This window comes from Mesoplodon densirostris, chromosome 1 (genome assembly GCF_025265405.1).
Source record: "Mesoplodon densirostris isolate mMesDen1 chromosome 1, mMesDen1 primary haplotype, whole genome shotgun sequence".
Lineage (NCBI taxonomy): Eukaryota > Metazoa > Chordata > Mammalia > Artiodactyla > Ziphiidae > Mesoplodon > Mesoplodon densirostris.
The window spans coordinates 13,833,144-13,846,783 of NC_082661.1; positions in this window are offsets into that span (position 1 = coordinate 13,833,144).

Here is a 13,640-nt window from a genome sequence, read left to right on the forward strand (position 1 = left end):
TGACAGCTTGAAGTTGGGAGAAGTGGTTGTGGATGCAGTTTTGTATAGGAGATCTTGAGGGTCACTTGACCTCTCCAAGCTTTGGGTATCCATAAAAGGGGATGATGATAACACCCTCCATCCTCCCTGAGGGGGGATAAAATGAGACAGCGTTGTATAGTGAGACCTTGGTAAACAATGGCTGCCACTATTCCTATGTTTCTATTACTGTTGTTGGCAAACCCAGCGGTCTATGTCCAGCCAGCAGCTAAGATGGCTGCAGATCCACGGGGTGCTCTGGGCAACCACCCCCCGCCCCCGCCACGAAATCCTACATATTTAACAGTGCACAAGAAAGTGGAAGCACATGTTTGCTGTTTCAGACCGAAGCAGCCAAACCGGAAACTCAGTAATATTCCAGGAGCCACCTCCAGAGAGAATCAGGGGTTAGTCAGGAAATTACTCCCATTTAACATGGGCTGGGTCTCCGGGGACCCTGCTGCGTCCCCCCTGCTTGGCAGCCATGCCACCAGGCTGGGTTTCATCATTTCTGAAGCCAGGTTTTGCTTAGAGTTCGAAAGAAGAGCCAAGTGGGCAAACGGATTTTCTTCCGTTCCCATCGTCCCACAGCCTGCGGGCACAGAGCAAGGCTACCAGGGGCTCTCCTTGTAATCTGCTCACCATTTCTGATCTCGGGGGCTTGGTAGTGCAGTGTTACGTGAGGGCCAGATTTCTCAAACCCCAACTGTGCTTGGACTCCACTTAAAGGAAAAAAATAGCTCAGAGATTCTGGAGAATTTGTCTTGAACCCCAATCTGAGACACAGCCAAATGAAAGGCTTATTCTACAATAGAGAAAATTATCATTGCAACAGAGAATATGTGTTTGGATGTCTTGTTAAAGAATTAATTTTATATTGTTGAGATAAAATATGATTTTTTAAAGTTTTTATGGGACTTCGGGCCTTCCCAAGGCTGTGTATAAACAGTTGGAAGGTCACTGCATTAGGGAGAACGGCGATATGGGGGTCATTTGGGAAAGGCCAGGCCAACCTGGAGGGATGGCCCATGACACCCTTTCCCATCCATCATGTCACCTCTCAGCCTCAGGAAATGGACACCTGGCTTGGGCCTCTGTGCCCACTCCCAGCATTTGTGTGGCAACTTGGACCTAATTCCCACAACACTAAACCCACCTCCTTCACTTGGCAAGCCAGCACCTGTCCTCTTCTCTTCTGGGGGCAGGGAGAGTTTTTGTGTTCATCTTATTTTTCCTCCACGATAACTGCCTCCTTTGGATAAAAATCTCAATGGTAGTAGGTTAAATTTCAAACTGGGGGGGCTTTCCTGGTGGCGCAGTGGTTGAGACTCTGCCTGCCAATGCGGGGGACACGGGTTCGATCCCTGGTCTGGGAAGATCCCACATGCCGCAGAGCACCTGGGCCCGTGAGCCACAACTACTGAGTCTGCGCGTCTGGAGCCTATGCTCCACAACGAGAGGCTGCGATAGTGAGAGGCCCACGCACCGCGATGAAGAGTGGCCCCCGCTTGCCACAACTAGAGAAGGCCCTTGCACAGAAACAAGGACCCAACACAGCCATAAATAAATAAATAAATAAATAAATAAATAAAGGAATTCCTTTTAAAAAAAATTTCAAACTGGGATATTTTGGAAATATCCCTTGTACTGAAGTCAGAAGGTAGGCACTGCTTTTATGAATAACAGAATCCATCTAAAATGATGGCAATCTGCTTACCAACACATTTTTACACATCTTCTAAAATGGACCCCATCTGCCCAATCCTTCCCCTTTGCATGAGGCCCCACCCCCAGACACCCCCCTCAGAATGAGTCAGAAGTAAGTGAGCACCAACTCCACTGCTGAGATTTTAGACATCATGTTGAAGCCACGCACCTTGATGTTTGGCTTAGGAAAATGTGGATCATATCAGCCATCAGGGGGTGGCCAGGAGGAGTAAGTGAAACAACCAAGGTGCCTATCAGAGGGCCTGGCACAGAATAGAGGCTAAGTCCTCCCCTTTCACCACTAGAACTCACTAAAATCAGAAGGGGGTCCTGTCTCCTTCTGGCCACCCCCAGGGCAAAGCAGTCTATTTGGATAAGGCATCATCCAAAAGGATGCTGTCAAGTTTTCAGAGATGGTATCGGACTGCTCTGATTTGTGGCAGCTAAGTGTTAAGCGGTACTCTCCGCATTTCTCTCAGCTTCTCTGGGGTCAACATTTGCCACCAGCTCTAATGCGGCAGCGTGCTGTCCCGCGCGCCATCCCCACAGCCACAGGCATCCCTGTAGAGCTGACAGTGGCAGCAGAGATGCAGTGCACTGCGTCTCCAGACTCAGTGGTCTCCTCCCGTTCACCAGGCCACTGACTGCAGGAGAAGTGGCTAGAGTGTGGGCCAGGTGAGGCAAACATCTCCTCTGTCTGCTTCATCTGCAGGCAGTGCTGCATCCAGTGCCTCAATAAAGCTAGACGAAGTGGCTTCATCTAAGTGAGCAGCAATGTCAGAATGAAGGGAGGATGTGCGGGAATCAGAAATGTGCTGCCCAAGCTGGCGGACGGTGCCTTCCTGTTCAACAGTCTGGTTAAGGGAGCAGCCGGAAAAGATTGGATCACATGCCCCCCCACCCCCAGCCCTTAATGCTCTGACCATGTCATGCTTTGACAATTTTCCACTCTTCCACGTATCAGCCGTGTGACCTTGCACTGATGATTTACTCTCTCTGAGCCTCAATTTTCCCATCAGTGAATATGGACATAATGATGCCCACTTCTCAGGGATGGGGGAGTTAAATGAGCTAACACGTGAAAACACGCAACAGAGCTGGCACATAGTAAGTGTTCAATTAATTAAAAAATAATGATGGATAGGTGATGGCCACATTTAACACCTTTTTTTGAAAGAAAGTGCTGAGAGTCTCATTGGGTATGGTGAGTACCTCTGCCAACCTCACCACACACTATGAGGGAAAAAAAATAGTCTCCAACACTCAGGCCAAGACACCTTGATGCTTGGCAAAAGTTCTTTGCCACTCAGGGCCACCCGCCATGGCAACCTGCTTGTGTGCTAAACCTGCACTACATGGCTGCCTCTTGCAGCTGGGCTGGCTCTTGCCTGATGTGTGTCTACAGTCCATGGTATTCTTTCCTCAATTTTCAGTCCTCAAAGTTATCCAACAGTCTAGTTAAATCTTACCAGACTTGAAAAGAGAGCACCCCTTCCCCATCTGCCTCTGAGCCCTCCCTTCCCTGTAACTGTATATACTTCCCTGAGACTTTCCACCTCTGAATAGGGGCTCAGTGGGCTCAGGCTCAGACAGATGCCAAAAGGGCCCTGCCTTTAGTGGTCTTGGGGAGGCTCTGTCGCCTCCAAGAGTCAGGTCTCCTGGCAGGATCTCCCTTCTACTCCCTAGCAACACATCTGCCCAAGTTAGGCTTTACTTAACCCCAAATGCCCACTTGGCAGCCCCCCTTCTAATGGCAGACTCCTCCCGGGTCTCCCCGCTCCCATTCCCGCTCCTCTGTGCTCCTGTCTCCACACATCACGCTCTAGAATATAAATCTACTGTGGTTACCCACCCTTTCTTAAAATCAATCAATAGCTTCCATTACCCTCGGCTGAAATTCCAAACGCCTTCCCAGGGTTTACTTCTGAGCTTGCCTTTGCTTTTCTGCCCATCGCCCAGCTAACTCCTACCCCAGCTTCAGGTCTCAGCTTACGTGTCACCTCCTCTGGGAAGTCTTCCCTGATGCACCTCTCAAAGCTCCCACAGCTGTCTGTTCTTCCCCACCCAAGCGTGTATCGAACCCTGTGTGCTGAAACCCTGTATCTCCAACTGTCTGAAATAACTCACTCCTCTCTGCTTCCCAGTGCCTAGTGCAATGCTGAAAACTGAGCAGAATTAATGAGTTGATCAATCTGTGATGACTCCTTCTGGAGACTCTGCCCAAGGCTCTCTCGGCATTGGGACCAGCAGCTCAGAGCTCCCCCAAGGCAACGGGAGACATCAGAACTCGGCGGCCTGTGGCCCAGCAGAGGTCTGTGGTTTTACTGCTAATGGAAATTGGCTTGGCAGATCAAAGGCAACAGCCCCTACAGTCTAGATTGCCAGCAGCCAGCACTATCAAAATATCAGTGGAATTGGTAGTTCAAAATTAAGTAGGTTAATGATTGACATCGATTTGTAAAACCTGGCCCACCAGCTCTCTTCTTGCAAACAGGGTCTTTCCTTTTCTGGGTTGGCTGGGAGCATGGAGCTTCCCAAAGGGGAGTTCATTTAGCTTTAACCAGGCCCTGCCCCCATCTCTCCTGGATTTTAAAGGGCCCTTGTTCTCAAAACTCTGCACCATTCCTGTGAGATGTCTTAGAAAGCCTTAGCACCTGAGATCCCCTTTCAGAAATAAAAAGTCACAAATCTGAACCAAGGGAGAAAAGCCTGGTGCAACTTTGCACCTGTAGCACATGAGTCACTTGATGAAGAAAATCAAGTTCAAAATAAAAATCAAGTTCATGATTCTCTCTGTGTGGGGAAAGTTGGTGGTGGTGGGGAGCATGTGGAGGGTGAGAAATACCTTCAGCTGCACCAGCTTTCAAACCCTAATCACGCTCTCAGTGTTCTGAGCCGTGGGCATTTGGGAAAATAACTTTCCCCCATGGGGGCTTTATTGTGCTGGTCAGAGGAAGATGCATATAAGCAAACAACACCAGAAGATTTCAAAGCCACCCTACCACAAGGCATGCAGGGCTGGCTCCCTCACCTTTGTTGGGGAACCAGGGAGGATATTGGGGGCCTCAGAACAAGGGGAGGTCCCACCATGTCCGATAAGGGAGACCCAGCTAGGAGCCACCTACATGCAAAGCCTCCAGTGGACATGGACTTGTAAATGCTCTGAGAAAACTATCCTTTGTGAAGGTGTCTAACCCTGCTGGGGTCCTGCTGGGCCTCTGTGCAGAGCCCAAGTCCAGATAAGGCACAGGTTGCCCAGTCTGGTCCATCCCCTCCTCCTGGCCTGTCCAGCTGCATGATTCTGAGAAGTGTAACCTGGGCTCAGGTTGCCTTTGGCACCTGAGAGGAAAGGACAAGGGCAGCCCAGGGATCCCAGCTTGACTCCTCTGTTTCTTCTGTAAAATGGGGACAGTCACCCCTTGAGGGGTGAGGATGCAATGAGATCATTCACCTAGAACAGGTGGCCGATTACCTGGCACCACGCCCTCTCCCAGCTCTCCTGAGAGCGAGGGGCATTAGCTCTCAATGACCGTGACTCACACCATCACCCCGGGTCACCCTGGAAATGCTTTTTCCTGCATTTCTGGAAAAGAGACAGAAGAGCTGGAAAGAGAACGAAGGTGGCCGCTTTGTCATTGAGTCTCAGGCCGGGGAGGCAGGAGGACCGGTTGGGATGCTCCCTTCCCACTCCCTTCTGAGGGGGCAGATGGCACTGCCCACTCGCCGGGCTCCTGCCTGGGGTTGGGTCGAGTGGATGTGGAGGGGGCGTTGGGGGCCGAGGAAGACCACCTCCAGCCACCCTGCCTCCTGTCCTTTCGCCCAACGTTCCTTCAAGTTTGTTAGGAGCGAGAGATCCTGGGCTGCATATTAATAAAACAATGGAATTTTTATTTCTTTTTCTCATAAATTACATAATTCAAACCTTAAAACACCTTTAATGAACAGTGACTGGGCATGTGACACTTAATAAAACTGGGCTTAGGTCAGTTTCTGCTTGACAGGCTACCAGCCGAGAATGTGCCTTCCAGAGTAAATGATTAAGAGGCGGGGATCTTTCCTGGGCTCTACGATTAAACACTTCAAAGGTTTCCAAAGTCAGATAAAATGAAAAGCAAATGTGTTTCACTGCCTCTCAAATGCCTCAAATGTTTTAGCAGGTGCAAGCAATGAAACCTTCCATGGTGACAGCATTTTAGGGTCTGCAAAGTGCACTCGGCTGAATTCTGGGAATTCTGGACAGGCTTCATAAAAATTCATGATTTCCAATGAGGAGAGGTGTTCGTCTTCAGAGCCCATCTACATATGTGGCACAGAAGGAAAATGTCTCAGGGTCCTCCAGGTCATGGGTCAACTTAACCCTTTCTGTTCCAGGAGAGAAGCATGCACGGAGCACTAGAGGATCTTGGGAGGGTCAGCCTTGTGCTGGCAAAACAGAGGGGCAAATCTTTGGGTTGATCTAGACTTTCCAAAGGCACATTAATGGTCAGCTCAAATCCAAGTCCTCATTTTCTGCACGTGAGTACATTTTTCTGATCTCGGGATGCATCAAAGACTATGAGAGTCAGCAGACTTAGTACGTAGAGATGGCGTGATTTTGTGCAAATTATTTAACCTCTCTGTACTCCAGTTTCCTCATCTGTAAGATGGGGATAACCGTAGCACCTACCTCACAGGGATTTTGTGAGGATTAAATGGGTAAACATCATAGACTCTCTTAGATCACATAGCAGAATTCAATACATGTTCTCCATCCTTATTGTCCCGTTGGAAAAATGAATATGAAAAGTTAGCATTCTACAGCCTGGCCATTTGATTTTTTTCATTTAAAATTTGCTGTAGGGCTTCCCTGGTGGCGCAGTGGTTGAGAGTCCGCCTGCCGATGCAGGGGACGTGGGTTCGTGCCCCGGTCTGGGAAGATCCCACGTGCCTTGGAACGGCTAGGCCCGTGAGCCATGGCCGCTGAGCAAGCGCGTCCGGAGCCTGTGCTCCACAATGGGAGAGGCCACAACAGTGAGAGGCCCGCGTACCGCAAAAAAAATAAAAATAAAAATAAAATAAAATTTGCTGTAACTTAGCTTTATAAGTCAGAGTAATCTCTCACATAGACATAAAATATTTTATAGTTTACAAAGGATGTTCTGGGACATTACCTCACTCCAACCTCTCAACAGTAAAGTTGGCAAGGCACGGATGGTCATCCAAGGACAAGCAATGGGCTTCCAGCTCTGCTGTGGCTCTCTTGCATAGAGTTGGACCCATCATTTGGACTGCCACGCCCCAGGCCAACCCATCTGTGAAATGGGGAGAGAGAGGTTCCCTCTGAATCATAGCACATACCAGACTCAGGAACTGGCACCACCACCATCTGCTGAGTTATCAGGGCTACCGAACCCACGCTCATTCTACATTTTTTCTTATTCATGAAGGAATTCAAGTGCTTTTACATATTATCTCAGTAATCTTGCAAGCACTTGTTTATGAGACCTCAACTTTTATCCTTCCCTTTCATAATGAGGAGGGCAATGAAATGGCATTCCAAGAGTCAATGGAGGAGAACCCTTTAGTTCTTTCCTCAGGGAATAGCTGAGCAGTGATTGTTATCAGAGAACATTCTCCTGAGTTCCCAGCACTACAGGATTACTCACCTCCCCCTCATCAACACCCACTACTCAGTGCATATCTCTGAAAGATTCTGCAGATGCATCCCATAGACCCTTGCCCACATGAACACGGTTATAAGCGTCTCACTAACGAGCCACCCAACCCCCTCCTGCTCTACCACCCTCCACCCCCATCCCAACCGGCCAGTCAGCACAGTTAGAGATTCCCTTCAACAAAGCCATGGTTATTGGTTGGCTCAGACATCCCTCCTCGCCTCCCCCTCAAAGCACGTTGGACTCTGCTCTCTGCTCTGTGCACACAGCACCCATCAACTATGCATTTCTACTTCTCTGATCATCCTATTTAAGGACATAATTTTAAGATGTATATGAAGAGGTAGTTACCAGGATGGTCTTCAAGCATTATTTATAATATTGGAAAATGCAAAACATCTTAAGTGTCCAGCATTAATAAAATTTGGAGCATCCATCCTAGTTCTGCTGAAGAACTTGGCAGGCATTTTAAACACGGCTGACAGTGATGTGAAAGGAAGATCGTCATGTATGGGTCATGCGAAGTTACAAATAAGCATACTGTAATGCTCTGTGTCTGGAATGATCCCCTGTTTACAAGAAGGACAAATTTTATATATAAATACTAAAAGATATAAATGCCTATTTATTTACATATAAATACTAAAAGATAAAAATGCCTATTTTAAAAAGCCTATGAGGGCATACATGAGTTGGTTTATAATGTTTACTGCTCAGTCTTACGATTTCAATTTTTAAACATTTTTCTTCAATTTTTATTCTCAGTACTGTGATTTCAAATTTAATATTTTGTTCAATTTTCTTTCTTTGGTCAATTCGTATTTTCTGATTTCTCTATAAGGAACATGATTTCTTTTGTTATATTTTTTAAATGTTTTTTTTTTTTTTTGCTTTATAACAAATTTAATGTTATACATATACATATGTTCCCATATCCCCTCCCTTTTGCGTCTCCCTCCCACCCTCCCTATCCCACCCCTCCAGGCGGTCACAAAGCACCGAGCTGATCTCCCTGTGCTATGCGGCTGCTTCCCACTAGCTATCTACCTTACATTTGGTAGTGTATATATGTCCATGCCGCTCTTTCGCTTTGTCACAGCTTACCCTTCCCCCTCCCCATATCCTCAAGTCCACTCTCTAGTAGGTCTGTGTCTTTATTCCTGTCTTACCCTTATGTTCTTCATGACATTAAATGTTCTTTTTAATTTAAAAATATGCTTAGAGTTTCACAGCTGAGAGTGGCTTTAGAATTCATCTAGTCTAATGGCCTTAGTTTCCAGGTGGGTAAACAGAGGCCCAGAGAAGTGTGGTGCCTCCACAAAGGTCCTCAAAGCTATTTGGTGGCAGAGCCAGTTTCCCCAACGTATCCCCATTCTTTCCACGAAGTCCTGTGATGTCTCTGAGATTGTTATAAACATGAAGGGACTGTTTCCACAAAGTCAACTGCACGGAACCCCTTTTCCTCTCAGTGAAACTCAGCATCCCTTGATTGGCTCAAAAGGAAATGTGCCCCTTACTGCGTCTGTCTGCACACCTTTCCCCCGGCTTGTGACATCAATGGTGCACATCACAATGTACGTGCCAGGACACCCGGTGAACGTTACACCGGATATCAGCACATTATTCTTGCCCAAACTTCCACTGTGTATGCAGGACGAGTGTGAGACATCACCCTGCCCTCAGCCTGCCCCACCCTTGGCTCATCCTGGTCCAGCTACATGGTTAATAAACAACATGGCCAAATGAATATGTGGAGATTGTATCAGCCGGCTTCAAACAAAGATTTCATTTTCTAAACCACCTTAAGCGTCTGTGGTTTTTCCTTCTCATCCATCATGACTCATTCATGTGTTGAGGCTAAAATGTATGGTTGCTTGTTCCGCTCAATTGCATGATTTTTCCATCAAGGAAAAGAAACTAAGTGAAGCTGAATCTCCCAGGGAGGCCATAGTAGTAGGTATGGGAAGGAGAGGAAGGCTGGGTCGTAGCCAAGCACCTGCCACGGCCTCCGGGAGCAAGTTCAAAGTGGAGCCTTACTAGGGCCTGGTGCTTGCCCCTTCCCAAACCTTCACCCACATCCTCCTTATAGGTGTCCCCAGTGGCCTGGCTCTCAGCACCAGACCAGCTGGGTTCCTTTGCAGATGGGGAGACTAAGAAATGTGCCAAAAAGCTGGGTAAATATCCAAGATCACAAGGCTAGTAAGAGGTCCCTGCCCTTACTTCAGTACTTTTTCTCCCATACCAGGCTGAGGGAGAATGTGAGTAGATGGGGGCCCCATTGCTCTATCTATAAGAGGCAGAAGGAACACTTTGAACCATTTAGGAATGAGGGTAGAGAATTAGACCACGGAAAGTGTCCCAACCTCAGAAGCTCCTAGCTTGGGGCTTACATCACATGCATCATTTGTTTTCCTTCCCTAGAACTTTTCTTTTTAAACCTTAACTCATGTCAAAGTCTCAGAATTTTCACTCCTGGGAATCTATTCCATAGAAGTAAAAGCTCAATTACCTAAAGATATGGATCTGCGTGTAAACACATAAGGATGTTTAGCACAACATTGCAGTAGCCAAAAGTAAAAATTAAAAATTAGGGCTTCCCTGGTGGCGCAGTGGTTGAGAGTCCGCCTGCCGATGCAGGGGACATGGGTTCGTGCCCCAGTCCGGGAGGATCCCACGTGCCGCGGAGCGGCTGGGCCTGTGAGCCATGGCCGCTGAGCCTGTGCGTCCGGAGCCTGTGCTCTGCAACAGGAGAGGCCTCAACAGTGAGAGGTCCATGTACCACACACAAAAAAAAATAATAAAAATTAAAATTAAAAATTAAATGAATTCCCATCAGTAGAAGAATGGCCAAATAAATCAGGCTTATGCCCACTATAAGTGAACGAGAACTTCATTATCAGATTTGGGGGGTGGGGACGGATTTCCATAACATGGTGAGTGAGAAAAGCAAGAGCAGTGGTGCATTTAATTGATGTATCATCTTATACATGTGTTTATATTTGTTTATCTGTGTATGATTCCGTGAGCACTGAAAAAGGGTATAGAAGGACAGAAAACAGGATACTAGCATGTGTTGGAGGTGGGAGGTGGGGGAATGGTGGAGGGAAGCAAGTTAAAAAAAAAAAACCTGCCCTCAAAATCAGCATATTAATAAAATCTTAAACATGCAAATTATATGCGTGTGGGTGCTTAGAAACTTGAAAAAAAGAGACTGAGGTAGATTCAGATTCACTGACTTGTAGAGCCATTAAGAATTCAAAGCAAGATAGGTTGAGAGATATTTATTAAGTAGGATTCCATTTTCATGAAAACGACAAATAAAGCTCCTAGGTATGTGTATATGTGTTAGGAGGAGGGGCCTGCTTGGGAGGCCTCAGGCCCATGAACACTGGATACTCAGGAGAGGGCTGCGATGGGCCCTGTGATAGAGACAGCTTTTCTTTCTGTAGTTTATTCTTGTCTCATGAAATGCTTTCAGAAACTTTTTACCTTTGCATTCTAAAAAGTATCAAATTGGTGATGCTTTCAATGTTCCAACATACTTATTATTTGGTGACTTTAAGTGAAATATTAAGTGATTCTCCGTTACCAGACAGGTGGCGTTCTGAGCTGACGGCTGTCGCTGAGTGAGGGGAAGGCCCCAGACAGGCACTTTCTCGGGATCTGGGGCCAGGCAGCTGGGACCTCCCCTCCCTGGTCACCCGGTTGAAGGGCTATAGTGTCTCCTGTCAGAGGCTCAGGGTGGCATGGACACAGTGCCGGTGGAAGTGCATTCCCCACACGGACCAGGGGTCCTTTGATAGCCAGACAAGGCTGGGGTGACCCAACCACCATATGGCCACCTAGAAGCAGGCTTTGAGGCTGTGTGGGAAGCCCAGTCTGGGGGATCATTTCTGAGGAGGCAGAATTGGGGTCCTGAGGGAGGGGCTTGTCTCATCTTGTGGGATTTTGGTCTCTGTCAGTCAGCCCAGGTTGCTGTAATTGTGTTGCGTACTGAGCGGGCGAGAAAATGGGCTCAGTAAAGAGCTGATGATAATTTAATTTTGGGGAAGTTTTCACATGGAAGGAAAAGTGTGAGGTAGAATTCTCCAGACTCAACCCTAACAGACATGGGAAAGGAGGAGGGCATCAGGGAGGAAGGGGCCGAGCCTTCCCAGGACTGCCGAGGAAATTGGTCATGGTCATTAGCTCAGGGGCGGGCTGAGCGTCCACCCAGGCCCAGGAACCAGCATGGCAGCCCCTCCAGCTGGCCCCACCCGCCGGGCACAGTCTGCCCCCTTCCCTGTGGAGTTTTCTCCGGGGCACATACCACCTCCCACGTGCTCTGTGTTTACTTGTTTATGGTCAAGTGTCCTTATCTAAACTGGAAGCTCCCGGAGGTCATGGGTTTCATCTGTTGTGTTCATCCGTTCTTCATTCTCGTGACCTAGAAGAGTGCACGTGGAGCTCACCAACGGTTACAAATTAAATGAACACATAAACGGTGAATAAGTGAAGACCAGAGATTCAGTGAAAACCTGAAAATGTAACTCTTCAACAGGGAAGTAAATAAAATGGAGTGCATCCACTTGAAGGGATGTTATAAAGTCATCAGACATGCTTTGGATCATGAAATGTACCCCCAGCTGTTCACAGTCATTATCCCTGTGGGTAGTTTTATGGGAAGGGCCATGCCTTCCCTTTTTCCTATTAGGTAATTAATTCTGAAATACTTAAATTTTATATTACTTTGTATTTCATTTGTAGACAAAACAAGAAAAATACATTATTTAATGTGGGGAAACGTTTGAAGGTTTTTGTAATGACATGGACAAATCATTTTGAAGCAGGGTTAAGCTAAAAAAAAAAAAATCAAAGTACAAACCTTTAGATGGAATAATTCTATAGATTTATGTGTCCAGAAAAGAAAGCAGTGGAACGGTGATTATCTCAATTTTTTTCTTCTGCTTTGTACTTTTCTGTTTTTCATTACTTAACAGTAAGCATATAGTCAGAAAAAAAAAAACTTTAAAAATACAAATTTAACGTAGCTATGTTTCACTATAAGAAATGCGATTATATAGAAATATAAGATGGGAAACAAGAAAGTCTTAATTTTTTAAAAACCTGTCAGATCAGAATGAGACTTCGTTCTGTGGTGAAGGCTGTACCTACTGTTCAGAAAACAGAGATGTCTGCTTGGTTCTTAAAGGTTCTCAGGAAGACAGATTCTACACCCTCAGTCGGGGGAATCATCTCTGTGATAAATCACCTTTATTTCAAGTCAGCCTTCCTCAGGTCTAACTTAATTCCCTCCTGTTTCAAAAGAAATCCCATCATTGTTCTCCATGGAAATAAGACTGGTGATGTGCTTACAAATCCCTCTGCAGACTTGAACGTGGGGAGCCATTGAGCTGTCCCCACCTGTCCCCATCCCGGGCCCCTGTCCCTTCTCCCCTCCAAATGCTCAATACTTTTAGCTCCTTTAATCCTGCCTTTCAACACTCCCAAGTGACTGTTGCCTCCTCCAGCCTCTTTCCAGGATGCCTGCATCATTCTCCAAACAGGGAGCCTAAAACAGAACTCAGGCATGGACTTGGCTGAAGCTAAAATGGCGGAGCAGTTTACTTCATGGGTCTTGCAAAGCCCCCTCCTATTGATTTGTGCCCATGTCACCGGCTTAAAAGAGAACAGCACTTCACTGAAATAGGACCGCTGCCAGCTTCTCCAGGCAGCCTGGCACTGGGGGCCCGCCTCGGTGTCCCCCTCATTAGCTAGGCCTCCTAGCTCTGATTCCCGTGTCCCTCTGCCTTCTGGGGTTCAGGATGGCTGCATCCACCCGTCCCTTTCTCTCACTGCCACTTACTGCAGTCATCAGCCACTAACTCTGCCCCAGGAGAAGAGCTGGCCCTAGGCTGGGTGGCAGTTTTGTTTTTGTTTTTTTGTTGTTGTTGTTTTTTTTTTTTTGCGGTATGCGGGCCTCCCACTGTTGTGGCCTCTCCCGTTGCGGAGCACAGGCTCCGGACGCGCAGGCTCCGGACGCGCAGGCTCAGCGGCCATGGCTCACGGGCCCAGCCGCTCCGCGGCATATGGGATCCTCCCAGACCGGGGCACGAACCCGTATCCCCTGCATCGGCAGGCGGACTCTCAACCACTTGCGCCACCAGGGAGGCCCTGGGTGGCAGTTTTAAGCAGCATCTCCAGAGGTGCCACCCTGCTGGCCCAGGACGGTCAGAAACACGGGGGCAGCTGGACCAGCACTGCCACTCCCCTGGACAGGAC